This window comes from Kogia breviceps, chromosome 13, assembly GCF_026419965.1.
Source record: "Kogia breviceps isolate mKogBre1 chromosome 13, mKogBre1 haplotype 1, whole genome shotgun sequence".
Taxonomy (NCBI): Eukaryota; Metazoa; Chordata; class Mammalia; order Artiodactyla; family Physeteridae; genus Kogia; species Kogia breviceps.
Window position 1 is genome coordinate 75,014,856 of NC_081322.1, and position 23,488 is coordinate 75,038,343.

At 46.9% G+C, this 23,488-nt stretch overlaps 1 protein-coding gene across 11 annotated transcripts in view; it reads left to right on the forward strand.

Moving 5' to 3' along the window:
• The window catches only part of SASH1 (SAM and SH3 domain containing 1), a 668,710-nt gene that overhangs the window by 568,663 nt on the left and 76,559 nt on the right, over positions 1-23,488 (forward strand). The gene's annotated exons all lie outside the window — the stretch shown is intronic.

Consider the following 23,488-nt stretch of genomic DNA (forward strand, 5'->3'; position numbering starts at 1 on the left):
TGTGTGTGTGTGTGTGTGTGTGTGTGTGTGTGTGTGTGTGTGTGTAGATGGATGAGTGTGTTTCGTAATTCCATTGGTGATGAAGAGGATTCTGCAAAGTGTTAATTGATTTTACACTCCTTAGGGTAAGTGAGCTTAAATAAGTGAGCATGGAGAGAAGGAAAGACAGCTAAGTCAACCAAAATGGTTTTCTTCTTTTACACTGGTTTTTGATATAAGATGGAAGTCATAAGGAAACAAAGTACAAAAATAGAATACATTCCAGAATAAAACAGTGATTACAGTACCCTCTATGCACCTTGCTTTGGTGGGTGACCTTAAAACAAGGATAAATGCTTGTGACAGAGATGACAAAGGCTCACTACCCTTTCCTGTTAAAGGTAGTACGTTTGCCTCCTTGTCCTAACTTGGACCCTGTAATTTTTACTCTCATGGAAGATAATTCTATGTTACATCTTATATTTCCAGTATTTCTTTTAGGCCACTTAAAAACAAAACAAAGCAATTTTTTTCCCTATAACCTTTCCCTTTAATACTTTCTATCATAATTATGGTAGAATGTTCTATTTATGATTTTCTGAGGTAAAGAACTTTTGAGAAAGTCCACATCTTTAAACAGACACTTCCTCTGGCACAGAGCCACTCATACTGTTTCAGGCCAAGAGAGGCATAGAAGTGGTTTAGGCATCAAGTATTTCTGGAATGAAAAGCACACGTTAGGCGAGCGTGTGTGTGCTTTACAGCACAGCTCTGCCTAATCCATCCACGTGTGTGTGCTGCTGGCACAGACGCGGCTTCCAGGAGGGAAGGCTGCTGTGTGCCAAAGCTTCAGTCCCCACTAAGCAGCTTTGGATCAGGCCTGAGGAATGTTAGGGGTGATGAGCAAAAGAAAACCAAGGCCATTGCCCACTCAAGGTTGGAAGGTAGCGCTTCCCTGGTGGCGCAGTGGTTGAGGGTCCGCCTGCCGATGCAGGGGACGCGGGTTCGTGCCCCGGTCCGGGAGGATCCCGCGTGCCTCGGAGCGGCTGGGCCCGTGAGCCATGGCCACTGAGCCTGCGCGTCCGGAGCCTGTGCTCCGCAACGGGAGAGGCCACAACAGTGAGAGGCCTGTGCACCAAAGGGAAAAAAAAAAAAAAAGGTTGGAACGTAAATGTGCAGTAAATAGGAATTTCCTTTGTCTAACTTGCATGTCTTCTCCCAGGAACTTAGTAGTGTGGAGGCTGAAATAGCCAAGAGAGCTGAGTTGACATTGATTTTGAAATTGGAGGTACGGTGGTGGTGTTGAACCAAGTGTGGGCAGAAACACTGAGTGAAGGGGCTGTGGCTTTTCTGACCTGGTTTGCTACCTAAATGGCATGATTCAGGCTGAGAACTCAGGTCATCTCTCAGACTCTCTGAATCTTACAGTGGACAAGAAATGTTTGCCTTTCTTCCTAAGAGGAAGTGACTCACCAAGTCACCAAATCTGTACTGATCTTATTTAGGCATTTCTCCTTCCCCACAATTGTGGGTAGTCATTCTTTCTGTGTTTATATCCTCCACTTAGTAAAATGTGGCATGGTGCTGTGGCCCCGCGAAAGACTGACAGCCTCCTGAGGTTAACAATTTTGAGACACACACACACACACAGACACACACATACAGAGACACACACGCACACACGCACACACACACACACACACACACACACACACACTGCTGCTGACAATCCCCACCTTCCCATCTGTAATACTACCACCCTGCTTCTGTTAAATTAGATAGTTTATTTAAATTTGTTTCTAAAGAATTTAAATATTTCAATCCATTTCATCCTCCACTTCCCTTTAAATGGTTTTTGAAAACAATGACACTTTTTTTTTAATTAAAAAAAAAACTTTTGAAAGTTTTTTAACATACAGAAAGGTTACAAGAATTGTGTGATGAACTCCCATATAACTTTTACTTAGACTCACCAATCTGCGTGCTTGGTCTCTCTCTTCTACACACGTACACACACTTATGTAATATCATTAATTTTTACTGTTACTTCACTAAGTTGCACACCTCATGACCCTCACTCCTAAATACTTTAGCATGTATCTCCTAAGACAAGGACAATCTTATAGAGAACCACAATATAATTACCAAATTAAAAAATTTAATAGTGATTTTCCTAATATACTGTTAATATTCAAGTTTCTCTAGTTGTTGCAATAATAATTCTTATAGCATTTCTTTTTCAATCCAGCACTTTAAAAAAATTACTCATGGCATTTACATGTCATGTCTCTTGCACATTTAATCTGAAAGGCTTTCTTGGCTTTTCTTTGTGATATTTTTTGAGAGTGTAGGCTAGGTGTCTTGTGAAATGTTTCTTGATCTGGGTTTTTTTTTTGTTTGTTTCTTTTTTTTTTTTAAGATTCAGGTAATGCATTTCTGGTGTTGTGGCCTCCACAGTGCATTACATCATGATGTCAGTTTGTCCCATCGTTGGTGATATTAATTCTGATCTTTTGGTTAGAGTGATGTCTGTCAGGTTTCTTCTAAGTTACAATTTTCTCTTGTAATTAATAAGTATTCTGTGGGAAGATAATCTGAGACTATGTAAATGTCTTGTTCCTCATTAAATTTTTACCTAATGGTTTTAGATTCTTTTAACGATTCTTGCCTGAATCAGTTTTTACTGTGATGGCTGCAAAATGGTGATACTTACTCTGAAATTGATGATGACTTTGGGTTTAAATCTTCCAAAATTTGGGTTTTTTTTTGTCTTTTTAAACATGAGGTATCACCCTGGACACTCAAGGTCAGATTATAATCTGAGTAGGTTTGATGTAGTGTTTATATTGAATTATTTGTATTTTTCTACTTGAAAATGCAAGTTCTTTGACATGCAAAAGGCTATTCTTCAAGTGAAAATCCTTGCTGGTAACTTTGCAAGCGTGTCTGGTGAGTGTCTGCAGAGTATCTTCCAACCAAAATATCCTTCTGAGTCAGCAGTGTTGTTTTATTGGCAGATGGTTTCTTCTACTTTTTATTCAGAAGGCAGGAGAACTCAGTAAACAAAAGCGGACAAATCCAGCACCACCTTAGAAGCGGAGGCATAGATAATGGCAACAGGTAACAGGGGAGCTGAGAGGTTGACGGCCCTTCCAGATCCACTGTCCCCTCTCCTCACAGTTGTCTCAGGGGCCTCAGCACCCCTGCCTGCCCTTCTCCCCCAGTTAAACCTGTTGTAAGAAAAGTATCAGGCATTAATTATGATGCAAATGTCTGTTTTCTAAAAAATACATCACCTCTCCGCATTTCACAAGGTTTAAAGTCTTAAGCTACAGGAATATAACTCTGGCAAGAAAACACCCAGGAGGTGGGTTTTGTTGGGGGGAGACCAGCGGTGAGAATTCCAACATACCTGAACTGAGAGCACCTGGGTAGCCTGACAAGTGGGGGGCTGCTTGGGCTCTATTTGGCTTGGCCCATCTGGCATCTAGATGCAGGAACTGCATGGTGAAAGCAGGGATGGACCAGAGGGAGGGAGGGAGGGAGGGAGGGAGAGAGAGGGAGGGAGGGAGGGAGAGAGAGAGAGGGAGGGAGGGAGGGAGGGAGGGAGGGAGGGAGGGAGGGAGGGAGGGAATGGACCTGCCAGCCGCCCCCCTCCCACCCCCCTTTCACAGTGTGACAGAGTCCCCATTGATCCTTATTTTCTTACAGTCTGTGGGCCCTCCATATGCTTTCACTGAAAATATAATAAAGGAGGCCAAAGGAGCTTTAATTTGAACCTCTTCTATTTATATCTGTTTGCATTGCCTATTGATGGGACTATCCACTTTATTACACCAATCTTGGATTTGTGACGACTGGTTGAAAAGGTGAACGTTAGTTAAAATTTTTGTTACTCACCAGTTATTCTCAAGAATAACTGAGAGCAAGCCGTTTTTGTTGGAGAACATCTTTGAACTGTACCTATTCGGAGTGGGTGTGGGCAGGGAATGTGTTGCCTCCATCCCAGTTCTGTAAGGATGGAGCCCCTCAGCCACTGCAGTGCCTCCCACCCAGGAATTCTGTATGGAGAAGAACCAGGAGACATTCTGTGCTTTGGATCCTGGCTCTATTAGTTAAGATGTGTACCTAAGGAATAATTTCAGTGAGCCCAGATTCTTGCATCTTCTTATACATAGAAAGCCACTAAAATAATTAACTTGAAATGTCTGGCTTTTCTGGTGATTAGTAGTAATCTTTTGATGTTCAACTATGTGATTTTTTCTCAGCCAAAAAAAAAAAAAAAGAAAAAAGTCCTATATATCCTGGTTCCTCCCTTGTCTCTTAGGATCCGTTCCTCAGAGCCCTCTGAGAGGCTGTCCCGTGGGCTATAGTCTTCAGTAAGATCTCCAAATAAAACTTAACCTGTAACTTTTATGTTATGTGTTTTTCTTCAGTCAACAAAGTTTAGTTACAGGTAACAGAAAACTTGACAAACAGTGACGTAATCTAATAATACAAGGTTCACTAGATACATTCTTGTTCATGGGTAGGTCCAGAGCTGGCACTGTGGCTCACGCAAGCCTTCAGGAACTCAGACTGTCCTTTCCCTTTCCCTCCCTCTGGTTTTAAAATGCTGCTGCCTCTTCCAGGACGGAAGAAGCAGGGTAAAGGCAAGAAGGTAAAAGGGCAAAAAGCCGAAGCCACTTCCCTTACCAAGCTTTCCTAGAAACCTTGTACGACACACTCCACTTTACCCTACACTCATTTCTTCATGCAGCATCTGTTCCCAGAGCGCCAGCTATGAGCACAGGGTACTGTTCTGGATGCTCTTATTCCCGTTGACGGATGCAGAAACTGAGGCACAGAGAGGTTGATAAATTGCCCAAGGCGACACAGCGAATATGTGACAGATCCCAGATTGACTCCTACTTGAGAATTCATGCTCCTAACCACTAAGGTTTAATTCCAAAGTACCTGTAGTTGTATTGCTTATGCAGATAGAGAGGTGAGAGGTGAATTGAGTTCACGAGCTTTATGTAAATAGCAGCAGTTAAAACGTCCACTTGGAAGTAGGAACGAGTTTTATTCTTATATAAGCTGGGTCTCTCACTTAGCTATAGAGGCAGGAAGGTCCAAAATAAATCTCAAAACTTCACCTTAGCCAATATTTATAAACTCTTTTCTACTAAGTCTTTCTCTAGAGTTGAAAATTCTCTGATTTAGTTTCCCTTTCTTTCATTACCTGTGGCGAAAAAGCCCCCAAAATATAGTAGCATGATGGAAGAGGAAGATATAATAAAAGGGGGGGAGATGTGTTCTGTGGTCGGATAAAATGGATAGAGTTTATAAATATTCTATGCAAGCATTTATTCCATTTGGCTTCCCTTCACTCTCGGAACTGTTTCATCTGGCAAGCTGGTGACTCTTTCTTTGGCCGTGCCACATGGCATGTGGGATCTTAGTTCCCTGCTCAGGGATCGAACCCGCACTCCCTGCATTGGATGTGTGGAGTCCCGACCGTTGGACCGCCAGGGAAGTCCTGGTGACTCTTTGGAAGGTGTCAACTTTCCTTTTCTCCCCGCTCAAAAATCTTGTCTTCCCCTCCTCTTTCCTCTAGACTCCAGGGAAGAAGCGCCAGCAGGCATTCATGTGTCCCCTTTGGTCCCTCCCCCCGGCTCTGTGTCACCTGCTGCCTACTCTCCGGATTGCTTGTGTCATCCACCCTCTGCCTGCCTGGATGCTTTCTCCCGTGGACGCTGAGCCTCTTGACTGCTTCTCTGGTGGGGTGCCCTGTCCCCTACTCTCACCGTCCTCCCCACCCCCCTTACCTGCGCAAGCTCTGTTCAACCTTATTTTTATTATTTTTGGTCGTGTAGCATGTGGGACCCCTGCATTGGAAGCGCCGAGTCTTAACCACTGGACCTCCAGGGAAATTCTTCCATTCAACCTTAAAGGCTCAGCTCTGGCCTTGCCTCTCCCAGAAGTCTTCCTTGATTTGCAGATGGAGGCGAAGCGTCCTGCTGCTGGACTCTGTAACCCCTGAGCTCTCCTGCTGCTGTTGCAGTGGACTGCGCTTATGGGTGCATAGTCCTATGTGGTGACTCTGTGTGTGTGTGTGTGTGTGAGTGAGACCTCCCACGCTAAGGCCAGGATCTTTTACAGAAAAGGCTTTCAGTAACGTTGGATACACGCATGAGTGGGTGGGTGAGTGCACACTGGTATATGCCACTTCTTCTCCACCCCTTGAGAATCTCTCCATCCTCCCAAACCATAATTCCATTTCTCCCCCCTCCTAGTTGCTAAACTTTTCCCCTAAAGCTGGACTCCTCTCTTCCTTCCCTGCTGAGATGCTCTTTCCAAGGTCCGAGGCCCCTTCCCCTCGCAGATGCTTGTTGCATTGGGCACTGATTTTCCCTTGGTCACGCTGCTCTCTCCGCCCTTAGTGTCCCATGACTTTGTGGTTTCCAGTTTCTCCCCCCTCACTTTACGCCCGCTCTTGGCAGCTCCCTTCTTCCCTGCCCACCCCTTACTCTGGTTGTTCTCCTGGAGCTTTCATCCAGCCTGCAAGTTCTCCCAAGATACCTACCCCACCCGTGGCTTTGAACTACTGTCTTGGGCACCCATGTCAAATCTACGCCTCTCCCTCTGCACCATCCCCCCGTCTGGTGACCTGCCTGTTTGCAGTCTTTTGCCTGGTGTCTGCTCATTTCGATTCTAGTCACCCCAAGCTGCACATTCTTACGGTAGAACATACCACCCCTTCTTTATCCTTCCTTCTCACTGTGACAACCTGTTCTTTGTCCATATGTCCCCTCTTTTGTCCTAGAGACCACTTTCCACACTTCACGCAGCCTTTACATCTTATTCCCTCTCTTCTTCCACGATTCCAAAACCTAACTGCCAAATATTGTTGCTCCCGACTTCTCTAACTTTCCCTTGTTCCCTTCCTTTTCATCGTCACCACTCCACCTGAGACCCTTAACGCTCTTCTCCTGAAACTGGCAAAGAGCGTTCAGGAAGTTACTCCCTAAAGTACAGCGAGGCAATTAGGTCCCGTCACACTGAGAGGATGCTGAGATCCCCTCAGGGACACTTATAATTTAGGATCTCTGCAGGTTTTCACCTCCGTGATCAAAAACCGCCCCCCCCCCATGCCTCCCCCGCCCCCCCCCCCACCCCCCCACAGCACCAGCTCATCTTTACTGCTGCATCTCCCAGCTTCCCAGCCACGTGACCCAGTTCCAGACCCACGGGATGCTTTTGTTTCCAAGTGCCTCCTGCGTTGTCTGGAGTTCCTGCCTTGGAAGCATTTCCTTCTTTTAAGACCTCATTTAATGACTGCTTCTCCTTGAATGCTTTCTCAGTCCCGTCGCTGGCTGTATTCTTTCCACCTCTTGGAATCCAGGAGCAATTTTGTGTGGATTTTGATGTCTCTTAATGTCACAATCATTGTTGTCAACATTATAGCACTGCTTCTTGGGTTATTTATGTGTATTGGACACTGGTGCTGGTCACTTGTATTGTATGGGATCATTTAAGTTTTCATGAACTCATTGAGATAATTACCTTGCCTGAGGTCCCAGAGCAAGAGACAAAAATCCTAATCTGGTCGAAGTGCCATTATAGCCTTGGGGTTAAGATGCCTGGCCTGAAGGCAGATTCTCTGGGTTCATATCCAGGTGCTTTCTTCCAACTCTTCAGCTCTGGGCTAGTTACTTACCTTTATATCTACAGATTCCACAACTATATAATGAGGATAACCATTCCAGTACTGGCCTCAGTAAGCTATCAAGCGTCTAATAGGTGCTCAATAATCTTGCCCGTTACCATTGTCTGTTCCGTCTGTCCCAAGTTCATGCCCTTGCCCCTGGCTCTAGCCCCTTGTGCATTTTTCTAATCCACCCAACCCAGCATGATCGTGGGCCCCTTGAGGCCGTGAGCTCGCTCTCTTCCTCTCTTTGGATTTTCTTTAATATCCAGAACAGTGGTTTGCATAGAGCAAGTGCTCATTAAATACTTGCATCAAATTCATTAAATGCCCCCAGTACTTTGAAGTAAGATTAAAACTGGATTATCTCCAGGACTGGAATTACAGAAGACCTACTTTGGTCTCACCTGTCAGCTAGCACATGCCAGTGTCTCCCTAAAGTGATAGCAGTGTCATATGAAGTCAGTGCTTTCTGCTTGTGAATATTAGCACTAAAAAGACACCTGTTAAAAGCATTTTAAAAAAACATGTAGTGGAGAGAATGGTAGTGTCCACAGATCCCCGGATCTCTTTCTAAGAGCTGCCCCTTCCCTTCGCACCCAATTCCATTCTGCAGTCTTGTTCAAGTTGTCTCAGATTTTTCCTCCTCTGTTAATCAGAGAAGTCAGAGACCACATGACATCTCCAGATAAAGGTATGATACGGAGAAGCACACAAAATATTAATTTTAAAAATCCTTAAAATGTTTTAAACCTGCAATTTTGTTGGGAAAGTACACTTGTTTTATTTTCTTCTTAGTAACAGATTTATTGAGATACAGTTCACATACCATACAACTCACCTGTTAAAAAAGATACAAGTCAGTGGGTTTTAGAATGTATATTCGCAGGGTTTTTGCCACCGTCACCACAGTCAGTTTTGGGGTATTCTTGTCAATTTAAAAAGAAATCCTGAAATGTGTAAGAAATTTCATAAGTTCTTTTCGAAGTGGGACCTCCTCCTCTTCCTCAGTTAGCTTGTCCCCAGCGCCTGGGCTTGAGGAGAGGGGCTCAGGCTTCATCCGTTTGTGGAAGCCCCCTGAGGGCAGGCAGGGGCTGAGTTCTGTGGTCGCGTGGGCTCCTGTGTGACGGGCCGGGGCTCTCTTTCTCATTGGCAAACGTGAGCTCTAGAAGCCCACGTGCACGGCGATTGGCTATCAGTCCTCCTTGGGAACAGACCAGAGTCGGTGAGAATTGCTGATGAGGCCTGCGAGTTTGCTGGGAAATCCAGGTCAAGCCGTGTCCCCCGGAGCTGAGACTAATGCACCCCGTTTCCACATCCTGTTTGTGGCAGAGCTGTGGGGTGTGCTGTCTTCCCGCGGGGAGAGAGCACGTGTGGGGAGTGCAGCAGCCTTGTGGAGGCACGTTCTTCAGAATGGCTCCCAAGTTGGTTCTGCCTAGTTCAGGTGGGTGTGTCCCCCCCACCGTCCCCCCAGGAAAGGGAGGTGGGCGCTTGTGGCCCGTTAGAACAGCACCAAAGGCGACTCGGGCCCCCACTGTCTGGTCCTTGGAGCTCACAGGGAGGAGGGGGTGAGGTGAGACAGACAGACAGAAAACTTAAGTTTCAGAAAATAAATAGGCTGCACCAAGAGCCAGGCCTCAGCGTATGTAGTCTGTATTCCTTTGCTTTAATCAGTTGAACACTAGCCGTCTGCCAAGGCTGTGGACATGAGGGCAAGGTCACTGTCCAGGGGCTGGGCTTCCTGTCTGTCTGTGATTGTCACCCCTCCAGGCTTCAGCTCCCAGTGACACGGCAGCGAGTCTGAGTCAGGGGGTCTCCAGGTTCCTTCTAGCCTGGGCCGTCGCTCATTTTCTGACCGGCCAGCGTTGGGCTGGCTCTCCGCGTTCGCTGTCGCTCATGTCAGCTCTGGTGTTGGACAGAACCGGAGCCTGAATTTAAGCTCTGCTAGTTGTGGGATTTAAATTCTCCAAACCCCGGGTTCCTAATCGATAAGACGTGCAGGATAAAAGCTCCTTCCGAGGGTGGTTGTGTGAAAGACCCAGTGCCACGCCTGGCTAGGTAGGCGCTGTTCTCTCCGCAGCCGCAGAAGGTAGGGTGCCGCCCTGCACGGCAGTGCACCTGTGGTTTCCATCCTGCATCTCAGTAGACGGTGCCAGACACACAGCTCGTAGCGGCCACGGTCACTTACAATGCGCCTCTCCCCCATGAGCTTTCCTGTCCTTTCAAAGCCCCGAAGATAGGAGGGTGGGGGAGGGCTGGGAGACAACCACCGCTTTCACAGAGCCCGTGCGGTCGCAACGGGCTGAAATATGTGTTTGTGTGGGCCGCACACGTGTGGGCTCCATCGCGCAGCATATTTGAGGGGCTCAACATTCCAGAACGCAGGGGCTCCAAGTGAGAGCAGCTGTGCCAGAATTCTCCACCTCAGCTGTTTCCCTCTGAAAACTCTATGGCCCCGAGCTCCGTCTGGTGAGGGAGCCTCCAGCTGACCCAGCCCGGCTTGAGTCCACGTGCCTGTGCTGCATCGAGCGACTGACTGCAGGAGGTATTTAGCATGCAGAGGTGGCCACTGATGATTGTCTGTCCTGCAGGAGAGGTGACCAGGACACTGGGCCGGGGAGGAGGGGGGCTATCAGTAAATAAATAGCATTCCTTTCCCGGCAGGAATAAGGGAGGGCCCATACCTACAACTTGCGTCTGTAAATCCTCCCAACAAAACTATAATGTAGATGGTAGCTGGCAGTTGAGGAAACCGAGGTTTAGCAAGACTAGAGGACCTACCGAGATCACGAGTCCAAACCTTGGGTGACGCAGTGGTGGGATTCCAATGCCGATCTGTTTATCTGCCAGCGCCAGGCCTTTATCAGAGACTCCACCACCAGGACCACACAAGGATGGATGCACTTAGGGAAGACAAGTGATGGGCCAGGCCTCTAGTGAAGTTTAATTGAATAAACACTTTTCCGGTTTCGGCTGTTTGGACGAGTATGCTAGGCCCCGGAAAGAGGAACAGGATCGGAAAGGTCGCCATGCTCTGATACCCCGAAGAAGACAAGACACGGTGATATGATACCCTGTGGGCACAGTGCAGAGGGCCTGGAGGAGGAGGGGCGGGGCCGAGAGCCCCCATAAATTCCCTATCAGTCAGGGTTCTGTTGGACAAGCAGATGTTAGGGTCACGTCGTTATAGCATTTTGACCTCATGTGTCTGTGGAGGCTGCTCCCTCTTTGTCCAGTGATGTGGCCTCAAGTCCGCAGGACTGGCCCTCGGGACACAAATGATGTGGGAAAGTGAGGAAAGAGGACAGGTGGCCGCCTACGAGGATGGGCTGAAACCCAGTCGTCTTCACTACCGCCCAGCGAGCCTCCAACGTCAGGAACCTGCAGGAGGGGCCGGCGTCCTTCCCCGGGAGGGAAACAAGCCACGGGCCCAGGATCGGAGACCCCGAGGAGGAGACGGGGCAGGAATGCAAGCGCTGCACCCAGCTGCTGCCCTGCCACTCAGTGACCCAGGGGACACGTGACGACATGTGTTGCCCTCAGCAGGGCCTCATGCCCTGCACTGACCCTGAAGCCCAGAAAGAAAACAGCCAACACGCTGCTTCTGCTTTGCGCACCCCACGTGAAACATCTCACGTGGCCACGCTGACCCTGTTGGGGGAGGGGATCTGGGACACCTAGTCCAGCTGAGCTAAGGTGATGGACTGCAGTCCCCCACGGCTGCCCACGTCAAGGCTCAGCCCCGCCCCCAGCCTTCTCTAAAAGCTTTGTCCAAATAAAACTTCACAGTCGGGATAACGCTTGAAGCATATCGGCTGCTTGTTTTCTCTTAGTGTATTCTGTATTCTCTTCTGAAAATCTCACTGGCAGTACTGCTTTCCGTATGTTGGAGGTGGTGGAGTAGACAGGTACAAGGAGGGGATGGAGAAGGAAGGATGGGGAACGCGTTTCCCGTTTTCTTCTGGGTTACAACAGCGGTTCCAAGCACATCCGCAAGGCAGAGTCAGCTGGAGAGCTCGTTGAAGACAGACCCTCGGGCCCCGCCCAGCCCCAATGAATTGGATTCTCCAAATGTGGAACTCTGGAGCCTGTAACAAGTTTCCCAGGAGGTCCTCAAGCAGCAGCTTGGCTTTATGAACCTCTGCCAAAACCTGTTTCTTGTCAGTCGGACTGAAGCTCTGTGCTGCTTCTCCACACCTCGGTCACCAGTGGGTCCTGGGGCCACGCAGATGATGCCGGTGGATGTCAGTGATCGTCATGGTGTCCCCGGCAGCGCTGCCTGGTGTCCGAATCATCTCTAGCAGGTGCTCGTGTGTCACTTCAGATAAAGCCTTAGAATCAGAAGGAGGGAGGACGTGAAGCAATCCGAGAGCAAAGTGAGACCAGCCAGCGGAATTACAAAGTTCAGGGAGAAGTCGGCAGCCCCTTAATGGCTTGAAATGGGGAGGCCACGAGGATGTGACAGAGGGGATGTGTGGGGACCTAAACACGAAATCTGAATGGTGACGGACGTTAACTAGACTTCCTGAGGTGATGACTGCACAGTATATACAAATATCATATCACTGTGTGGTACACCTGAAACTAATAATGAGGTTTTTACATCCATTTTACCTCAATTAAAAAAAATGAGATCTGAGAAGATAGGAAAGCTTGAGTTCCCATTTTCATAGTATTTATAACATCCAAAAGTTTTTCATCAGCTGTGTCTGAAGGAATTAAAAGTGGAAAAAACCCCAAAGACAGGCTGTGGCCGTGGTTGCTGTGGAAAGGACCCGATCCTCTGTGCCGCCGGCCAGGAGACGCAGGGCTGGCAGGTGGCCCCCACGCCCCCGTCCTAGAAGGTGGTTGGCCCCTGTGCCTGCAGCACGCGATCAGGCGGCCAGGAAGGGCCCTGCATGCCTGCAGCTCTTCGAGCTCTGGCCTTCAGAGACGGCTTCACTGACTCCCCTGCTCCCCTCCCAACAGCTGACAGAAGAAAGGCTGGCAGCAGCCCTGGACCCCGCCTCCCTCCCCAGGTTCCTCTGTGTCCAGATGGCACAGCGGCCAGCGTGGCCGGCGCGGCTTGGGTGATGGTGAATTGGAGCCACTGTTTGTTTCCACTGAGAAAGTTCTGACCCGCTTCCGGAGCCATCGCCATGGAAACAGACTGAAGAGATCATTGAAAGGAGCCTCTTTTCCTCCTGTCTCCCCGCTCCCTTTCCCCATCCTGAGGCTCTGGCTGGTAGGGGCCAGCTCTTTGCAGCCTGGCTTTCCCTGCTGGTCCGTGCAAATTTGATACGAATACCAAAGGGCGGTTTTCCTTACTGCGCCAGCCTCTGCCGGGATAAATTACCCCATATGCACCCTGTACCAGGCAGAGTGGCAGTCCATTGCCACGCCCCTTCCTGAGCAGGGGCCTGCATCACGCATGCTGATAAGCAAACGGCCTTCCAGAGGAGCCGGCAGGTGCTTCCCTGTTGATCCAGCCAGCCTCAAATCTCAGCCACGTTTCCTTGCAGAAAAGCCTTTCTTGGACCACATATTTATTACACATATGCAGTAAATTTTAAAGGGGAAATAACTAGAAGGAAGGAATAATTGTGCTCTATTTACAGAATAAACAGCAGCCATTAAAAATGTAAACAAAGCTACTTACAGGTTTTTTTGTTCTCATTTTATAAAAATCTAGCTTTTGTGGTGAAAGTAATGTGATAAAATCCTGTTTTGTTTTATTTTGGTTTTGACAGTAATTTAGTAATTCTGAAGATAATAAAAACCTAAATAACGTGTAAAATTTGGGACTTCCCTGGTGGCACAGTGGTTAAGAATCCGCCTGCCAATGCAGGGGACACGGGTTCGAGCCCTGGTCCGGGAAGATCCCACATGCCGCGGAGCAACTAAGCCCGTGCACCACGACTACTGAGCCTGTGCTCTAGAGCCCGCGAGCCACAACTACTGAAGCCTGCGCACCTAGATCCCATACTCCGCAGCAAGAGAAGCCACCGCAATGAGAAGCCCACTCACCTCAACCAAGAGTAGCCCCTGCCCGCCACAATTAGAGAAAAGCCTACGTGCAGCAATGAAGACCCAACGCAGCCAAAAAAAAAAAAAAAAAAAAGTAAAGTTCACATCGAGACCGTTAAAGGAAGGCATTGCTTTTTACTGTTTACACCAAAACAAGAATGAACAGAAGTTCAAGACCTCTTTTTTTTTTTTTTTTTTAAACGCTTTAATTTGTATGCCTGTTGAGGAAACATCGAAAGTCAGAGCTTGACCTGGGGCTGCAGCCTCCTGTGGCCAAGTCACAAACTTAAATTGCACTGTCAGTGCCAGTAAATGCACATCGTTTTGGCTTTGGGCTTACAGTATCGTGAATCTGGTTTTTAGTGGGAAGGACATTGGATTGGACGTCAGAAGAGCTGAGTTTAAGCCCCAGCTTCGTGACTTAGGGACAAGTCACTTCCATGAGTACTCCAGGCCTCAGTCTCTCCATCTATGTAATGGGGCTAGTTCTTTTCAGGGTCTCTGTGAGCCTGAAATCTGATGAGATATATATGAATGTGCTTGATAAACCCAGACCAATGTTTTATAAAAGTTTGTCATTTTTACTTCTTAACAACCAAATCTGCAGTGTTGAGGCACACGGGGGCATATATTTTTCATATAGCAAGGAGTCTGGAGGTAGGTATCCCAAGGAATTATTTCCTCCACTCCCGTATCCTTAGTATGTGACTTTCTTCCGTATAATAAAATGACAACTGCTGGGGCATTCTGCCCATGTTTCAGGCAGGACCAAGGGAGAGGGCAAAGGGCAAAAGATGTGTGAAAACTGAGTCATTTCTTCTCACTGTGAAAACAGCAGCTTTCCCGGAAACACCCTGCTGTAAAGTTCCAGTTATGTCTTCTTGGGCAACCCAGACACCTGGCCTCCACGTGCTGCAAGGGAGTGTGGGTGGGTGAGTAATTTAACAGGGCACACTGCCACCCAAGCAAACTCAAGGTTCTCTCAGTAAGAATGAAGGCGAGAATGGATACTGAAATGGAAGTCAACTGGCCTTACCAGTGATGAGCACTCCCTCAGCCGTTCGTATCTCTCAGGGCATCGGTATAATCTACCGAATTATCTTGTATGCTCCTGAGGATATGGGCCATGCTGTGTGCTTCTCCTTCATCCAGCTGCAGAGGGCTTCCTTATCTGTACCAAACATGAAACACTGAGCGAGAAGTCATCCTTGGTTGTTTTCATAAGAGACTGATTAGTTACTGATGCCTTTTTATATGAACTTGCATAAAAAGATAACATTACATACCCTCCACTGTGTCACGTGGATGTTCTGAAGATAAGTTACTAAATCTGCAGGACTTGGGAAGGCATTTTATAACTTCTCGGTGCTGAGATAGATGCCGGTACTTTCCACAGTGCCATGAGCATCCACAGCAAGGTTTTAGACAGGTTAGATCCAGCAGGCCACAGATGAAGAATACGGCCCAGATGGAAAAGAGAAGACGCACTGAGAGGTTTTGGAAACCTTGGAGGATGACCATCTGCGATCCCAGGTTGGACTTTCCCTGCCCCCAGCACCCACCTGTGGGCGCGTTGAGCTCTGCACTTCTGCACTTTGTATAGTCTTAGCCGGAGTGAAGTTGTGGCAGCGACGCAACTAGGCCATGGGCCTCCATTGTGGAGAGATGGCTTTTGGCTGCTTTTCAGACAAGAAACTCAAGCTTCTGACAGTGTCCTGCATCATTAACTTTCGGCACAAATTACCGGTTGGTGAATGAAAGGACACACATCTCTTTCAATGCACCTTTGTGAAGGATTTGCAGACTCAACAGGGGTGGATCCCTGCTCTTGGCCTGGAGAGCTTGTTGGTCACCTCCGAGGTGCCAGAGAGCCAACCCCTTCCATGTTGAGAAACTAAGTGCATTCTAGAGAAGGACCACAAGAGGCTTGACCCCATACGGAGAGCTGGGTGAGAGCAGAGGCCAGCAGTCGCGATCACTGGCTTCTTGGTGGTGGTGCTTATCCCGTGCAGGCATGTTCTAAACACCATGCAAGTCCCAGTTCACTGAAACCTCTAGAAAACCCATAGGGTCAGTAATAATATTGTCCCCATCTTGCATAGGCTGAACCTGGGATTCAGTGGGACTAAGTGGCTGGTCCAGAGTTGCTAGTTAGTAAATGGTAGAGCTGTCTTTGAACACTGGCAGTTGGGCTCCAGAACCCACCTCGTGAGCTGTTGTGCTGGGCTGTGCCTGGGTCGTGGCCTCAGAGAAACATTAGAGATAATGGCATTCATGTCCAGATACCGGTGAGCTGCCCATGCATCTCCATGTTGACATCATGTTCAATCATTTGTGTATGTTTTTTCATTTTAAGAAAAAAAAACATGGACTCCTCTCGTAAAGTGCAATTGAGAAGTGGAAGAGGAATCACTATGTCCGTTCTAACCATGTGAGGGCAGTTAGTGTTAAAAAAGAACGCCACGCTTGGGGCTTCCCTGGTGGCGCAGCGGTTGAGAGTCCGCCTGCCGATGCAGGGGACACGGGTTCGTGCCCCGGTCCGGGAGGATCGCACATGCCGCGGCGCGGCCGGGCCCGTGAGCCATGGCCGCTGAGCCTGCGCGTCCGGAGCCTGTGCTCCGCAAAGGGAGAGGCCACAACAGTGAGAGAGGCCTGCGTACTGCAAAAAAAAAAAAAGAATGGCATGCTTTGCAGCAGAAGAGATCTTGTTTAAATACCTAGAACTTCCACATTCCTAATATAATTAGCAGAGGATTAAGGGATAACAAAAATGATTGCTGTTAGAAGGCAAGCTGCACACCCAGGTTGGCTGTGTCTTTCTATTTTTCTGGATAAGATGCTCCTCTTGAGACGTCTTGTATGGAAAGAATCGGCTCACCTAAAGTGATTCTGATGGCAGTTTTAAAACCAAAGATATTATAAAGCAGAGGGTAGAATAAGAAAAATTTGAAGAGGCCAAAACTCATGGCTAGAAATTTCAAACTTTTCAGATGTTCTTTTAGCACTTTCCAAGTGTGAGAATGTGATTTGTGTGGTAAGAGACCCTCTTGAAATTGGAATTAAAGATTGGGTGGTATTCTCTTTGGGGGTGGGCGGGGCCTGTACCGCGCAGCTTGTGGGATCTTAGTTCCCCAACCAGGGATCGAATCTGCGTCCCCTGCAGTGGAAGCGAGGCGTCCTAACTGCTGGATTGCCAGGGAATTCCCTGGTATTCTTGCTTTGGGACAATATCCACACTTAAACCTGGAAACCCTGCCATTTCTTTTGGAGAGTTAATATTACATTATTGATGGGCCCCAATTATTTCCCATGATATGTATTCATATGGAAATCTACTCAACATAAATGAAGAATTATTTAGTATACACTGTGCTGAACGCAGTCAGCTAAATTGGTACAGTTCTTACTGCTTAAGGAAGACAGTAGGATATAAGCAAATATTAATTATACTATGCTGAAAAAAATGGATAAAGTGTGTTGGCATCTTGTTCAATTGTTATGATTTTTTATTTTTTGGGAAAATATGAAATTAAAAAAAATTTTATTGGAGTATAGTTGATTTACAATGTTGTGTTAGGTGGTTTTTGTTTCTGTCTTTTTTTTTTTTTTAATTCTGAGAAAAACATGAATTACTTGTATGAAGTGAGATTGAGAAGGGGAAGAGAAATGACTACATCCGTCCAAATTGTTTGAGGCAAGTTAATGTAAGAAAAATACGCAGGAGGAACCTTGGTGATTCAGAAACTGCTGGCGTCTAGAATAGGGGCGGAGTAGCGGCCGCGCTCCGTGGGATGAGGGTGGCGCAGTCCTGCCCAGAGACCAAGCATATTCGTGTGTTTGAGGCAGCTCTGGGGAGTAGTTATAAGAGGTCACATTTACTGGGAGCTCACTAAGTGCCAGGCACTGCCCTAAGCCCTTTATATTCACTGTGTCCTGTAATTCTGCTAACAACCCACTAAGGGAGATACAGCTTTTACACCACAGTTTTACTTCACATAAAAAAGGAAGATATGGCTTAGGTTTGCGGCAGCGCTGTCACGGGTGTGCCTGACTTCTGAGCGTGTGAGCACTGAGCCTGTGCAGTGTCGGCCATGGCCTTGGATTTGGTTCTTGCCTTGATCACTTAGGAAGGTGACCTTGCAACAAAAAGCCCGAAAGTACAGGCCAGGAATAGACTGTGAAGTGAAAGAAAAAGCCCGTATGGAGAGTGTGTGTGTGCACCAGGGTGACAGCATGTCACCAGCGTTGTCATTGGTACTGAATGTTCAGCGAGTTCTAACAATAAGCCAGCCGCTTGGCAAGAGTTACCTTCCATCCCAGCCCGTAAATTGGCAAGCTCATTTCCATTGTGTGTATGAAATACAATGGTTATTGGCTGGGAAGGGCCCCATCAAGGGTAAAGCAAGAGATTACAGAGGGCACGGAATTTAAGGAGGCACTTTCTCCCTGCATCCCCCCAACCCCGAGAGTGAGCGCCCAGCACTGGGGACCCTCCATGTTGGATGCCTCACCCTGGTCCTTACCCCATGGCTGGGGAGAGGGTGACCCTTAAATTTTCATGGCAGACAGCGGATAGTATGAGCCGAATTTTGTTTCATATTTATTTCTATTAAATAGAGAAGAAATGCTCCTATATGAAAAATATCTTTGCTACCCAAAGGATAATAAGAAATGTCAAATTAAGGAATTACCTAATTTACACAAAATGATTTGTCACTAAATATGAAAAATATAAATGTGAGTAGTTTGTTATATGTAGGTAAGGTATAAAGCAAAAAAGCAAAAGAAGGGAATTCCCTGGCAGTCCAGTGGTTAGGACTTGGCACTTTCACTGCTGGGGACCAGGTTCGATTCCCTGGTCAGAGAACTAGGATCTCACAAACCACGTGGTACGGCCAAAACGAGAAAAAAAAAATAAAGCAAAAGAGAATATTAACTACTAAAAAGACCCTCAACCCATTTGCCTTCTTCTCCCTCAGTCCTTTTTCTGCATCTTGAGGAAAATTGCTGCTGGCTTTGGGGACTGCCTTGGCAGGCCAGGGGATGATGTAGGCAAAGACCCAGACACAGCAAAAGCCCTGATTCAAAATCCAGCAGGAAATAAACTGATAATGTATATTAGTGTATTTCCGGAGACTCAAGATAAAGGAAGCTTTAAAACCTCTTAAGTATACATTTTCCAGTAACATGTAACACATCGTCCTTTCTTAGAAATGAGGTTAGAACAGTTTTTCTTTTGTTTTTTGTTTGGTTATAATGAAGTTTCTGGACAGTCCATCAGAACAAAAACATGAAGTCTATTTTAGGAATTCCTTTATGCATGGGCATTAGTTATACCTTTCTGGTGTGCCAGCCTAAGTATGTAACAATGAGATAGAGCTGTCTCTGCCTGGAGGTACCTTAGGCTATTTATCTATAAATAGACAGAAGAAGAAAAATGGGTTTGAGCCAAATTATGTGGCTTCCTTTCCTTCGACAAGCAGACAAGAGGACCATGCAGTAGTAACACCGCCGAATCCTGAAAAGTGTTTATGAAATACTTAGTTCTTATAAACCCATAGGCCATGTTCACATTTGGGGTTGAAAACATGCTCTCTCGGGCTTCCCTGGTGGCGCAGTGGTTGAGAGTCCGCCTGCCGATGCAGGGGACACGGGTTCGGGCCCCGGTCCGGGAGGATCCCACATGCCGCGGAGCGGCTGGGCCCGTGAGCCATGGCCGCTGAGCCTGCGCGTCCGGAGCCTGTGCTCTGCAACGGGAGAGGCCACAACAGTGAGAGGCCCGCGTACCAAAAAAAAAAAGAAAACATGCTCTCTCCTCACAAATCCTTCTGAGTGCCATTCCAGGAACTTACCCAAGAACCAGGTTAGTGTATCACGTGATGTGATTTTCTTTCATGTAAATGAGAAGCAATATGTTCAGTGAAGTGGGTGAAGCTTTGGACTCAGACACACAGTTAAGTCTCTGACCACCTCTGTGTCCTTAGGCAAGGTGGACTCATATACACACGTAAAGAATTTCGTTTTGACCTTTGTTAGTTTCCTCTTTCACCTTGGTCTTATGTGAATCTCTGCTGTGAAGCAATAGATTCAATAAAAAAATAGAGCAACCTGGAGTTTACCCTGTATGGTGTCTGAGGCAGCAATATCATCTGTGTTAAATTGATTTTAGTATTATTCTAGCCAGAAAGGTAACAGTGTACTTTCCTGGTTTTCCTTCTCTCCACTGGCCCCTCCCCAGAAGTCCTATTGCCTGCTTCCCCTTCTTTTCCTGACCCATAAAAATTGGATTGCCCTTGACCTCAGTCTCAGCTTCTGAGTTCAGTTTCAGTTGGTCTCCTGGCTTTAAATATCCAAGTGACTTCCAAATTCTTAACTCCAGTCCTCAGTGAGTCCCCTGAACTTAGACTCACATATCCAGCTGTCTCGCTAATATCTCTGCAGGGATGTTCAACAAACACCTCAAGCTGAACGTGGCCAAAGTAGACCTCTTACTTCCTCCTTTCTTTCCCCACCAGTCTTCCCCAGTGGAGGGGGAGTGGAGGTCATGCCAGCTTATCATTGAGGTATCTGCTCACCTGTCACCTCTTCAGAGAGGCCTTCTCCGTCCATCCTTTCTAGAATTCTCCCTACTTCTTGATCTGCACCCCCCATCCTAGCTCCAAGGGAACAGCCGTCTTATCAATCTTTTATTTACTGCTATGATCTCAGTGCCGCAGGGATGCCAGACTCAGAATGAGAGCTTGATAAATATTTATTGAATGAAAGAAACAATGAATAAATGAATGAGTGAAAATGAAGGAAAGAAGCAATTTAACAACGAATTTGCTAAAGACTGGAGTGTAGGATGAAAAGAATTGGTTCAGTTCTGTGGATGCTGTCCCTTAAATTGATCTTTTGATCTAATTCATGTATAATTTTCTGAAATGAATTTGACCTTCAGGGAGGACTAGAGTAGTTTTGGGGGTCTTGAGGAAGGTTTACACTTATGCAGTTTTGGGGTCTAATAGTAGTAGTTATTGATGAAAAGGTACCAAGATTGAGTTCAGAGACTTTAAATGCAAAACTATTAAATGCTTTAATAGATTCTCAAAGTACAACCGAATATTAATTATTGCTTCCCAGTCGTTGAAATCTGCATGGAAATCCCCATCCTTTTTACCCTGTTGACAGTGAAAGTGATGGCTAGAGATAGGCTGCCATTTTCGTCTGCAGTATCTGGCTGGAAGGATGTATTACGAGGATGCCTCTTTGTTTTTTTTTTTTTTTTTTTTTTTTTTGCGGTACGCGGGCCTCTCACTGTTGTGGCCTCTCCCGTTGCGGAGCACAGGCTCCGGACGCGCAGGCCTAGCGGCCATGGCTCACGGACTTAGTTGCTCCGCGGCATGTGGGATCTTCCCGGACCAGGGCACGAACCCGTGTCTCCTGCATCGGCAGGCGGACTCTCAACCACTGCGCCACCAGGGAAGCCCTTGTTTTGTTTTTATAAATTTATTTATTTTACTTATTTATTTGTGGCTGCATTGGGTCTTCAGTGCTGCGTGCGGGCTTTCTCTAGTTGGCGGCGAACGGGGCTGCTCTTCGTTATGGTTCTTGGCCTCTAGGCGTGCAGGCTTCAGTAGTGGTGGCTCGTGGGCTCTAGAGCACAGGCTCAGCGGCCATGGCTCACGGGCTTAGTGGCTCTGCGGCACGTGGGATCTTCCCGGACCAGGGCTTGAACCCGTGTCCCCTGCATTGGCAGGCGAATTCTCAACCACTGAGCCACGAGGGAAGCCTGAGGAGGCCTCTTTGTGACTGACTTCTGAGCATTAATTTCTTCCACCAGGAGATCAGTAAACGACCCCTTCCACCTGCTGCCATCCGAATTTGGAATTTGGTGACATCACTGATTTTTGTTCCTGCTGGATGAGTTTTGTAATCAGTCTCAAAGAGAAAGGAGATGGCATTTCGCATTGCTGCTCTGCCAGCTTCTGTTTGCAGGGAAAATTCACTGCATCCAAATTAAACTTGATATGGCATCATTTTACCCCCTTTGTAAATTGATGAGTTGGGGGGCTTCGTGCTTATGAAACATTGGCTTGCTTATCTTTGACCAGTATCTAGATTGTGAACTGGTGAAATTTTAAATCCAAAATCCCCACTGGCTACCATAAGCAAGTTGAATAAAGAAGCTACAGTGCCATCTGCTGGCACTTTGGGGGAAATGCAAATGATGACTAGGAGAAGTACCTCTTTTGTAACAAATAGATTAAAAATGCAAACCCAAGGGTAAATATTCAAAACACATGATAATTTGAAGAAGGTAGATAAAAATAATGAAAAAGTTGTAAGCCAGATTTTTTTAATTAATTAATTTATTTTTTGGCTGTGTTGGGTCTTCGTTTCTGTGCGAGGGCTTTCTCTAGTTGTGGCAAGCGGGGGTCACTCTTCATCGCGGTGCGTGGGCCTCTCACTATCGCGGCATCTCTTGTTGCGGAGCGCAAGCTCCAGACGCGCAGGCTCAGTAGTTGTGGCTCGCGGGCCCAGTCGCTCCGCGGCATGTGGGAACCTCCCAGACCAGGTCTCGAACCCGTGTCGCCTGCATTGGCAGGCAGACTCCCAACCACTGTGCCACCAGGGAAGCCCGTAAGCCAGCTTTTTACAGAGGAAAATACAATTATATTTTGTGATAACTATGTAATAGTGAGAACATAACTTTTCTGTAGTATGAATTTTGGAATGTTTTTACAGTATTAGATATTCCCATTGGGCAGAACGAGTGAAAAATGGGTTGAAAACTTAGAAATGAGCCTTTGGATTTTTGAAGAATCGTACTGAGACAGGCAATTTTATATACACTTCATGCAGATAGGGAGAGTCAAGTGTATTTTGGAAAGACAGCCGGTCTAGCGATCCCTCAGTACGGCTCCTTGCTGGTCTGTAACCAGTCAGGGAAACGTGCGCCATTTCTGTAATTTCTGGAGACCATGGTTTTCTGTAAAATTGGGATTGGATTAAACGATGGAGAGAATTCCTTACAACTCGATGAAGTGTATTCTTCTAAATCAACAAAGGACTGAAGACAAGTACTATTTCTTTAGACCATCTTCCCATGAAAATATTTCTTTTAGAAAAAGTGAAAGACATATACATATTTTTAGTTTATTACATAGGTAAGTAGTTTATCAAGAGCTGGGGATAGTTGATATAGTTGGTTGTAAGCAATTAGGTCCTTAGTGTGAGTATAAAAATAAATGTGCCACTTCCTTTGCCATCAGAGGTCATCTACAGAAAGCTTGGTGGTGGTGCTGGTAAGTCATGGCCAGTTGAAGTAAGATGGGCTGAGGCGTATTACCATGACTCTGAGCTACAAAGGCAACAGAGTAAAATTTAAAAAACAAAATTTAAGTATTCAAACCTTAGCGTAAATATTATTTTCGAAGGACTTCCTGCCTTAATCCCCAGTCAACTAGCCAGCTCTACTCAGCTCTCTGCTGGTATTTGCCTTGCTCCTACTTCTGTGGCCTTGAGCACCTTCCTGGCCTGTGTTTCTGTTCCTTCTCTTCACCCTCCTCCTCCTTCCTCACCCCCTCCCCTCCCCCACCCCATGCCCCCTCCCCCCTTCCTTCCCCCTCCCCCTCCCTTCCCCCTCCTCCTCCCGCTGTAGTTTCTCCTTGTTTGCCTGTACTTTGTTCGTGTTTTGTCACCCCCCCTCCATCGTCCGTCCCACTTCTTCATGATTGTATGTACCTTACTCACAATAGCATCAACACGTTTTTGCCGAACGAAGGAAACTGAAATAGCTATTTCATAGAAGCCTTTCAAGTAAGTATCTGT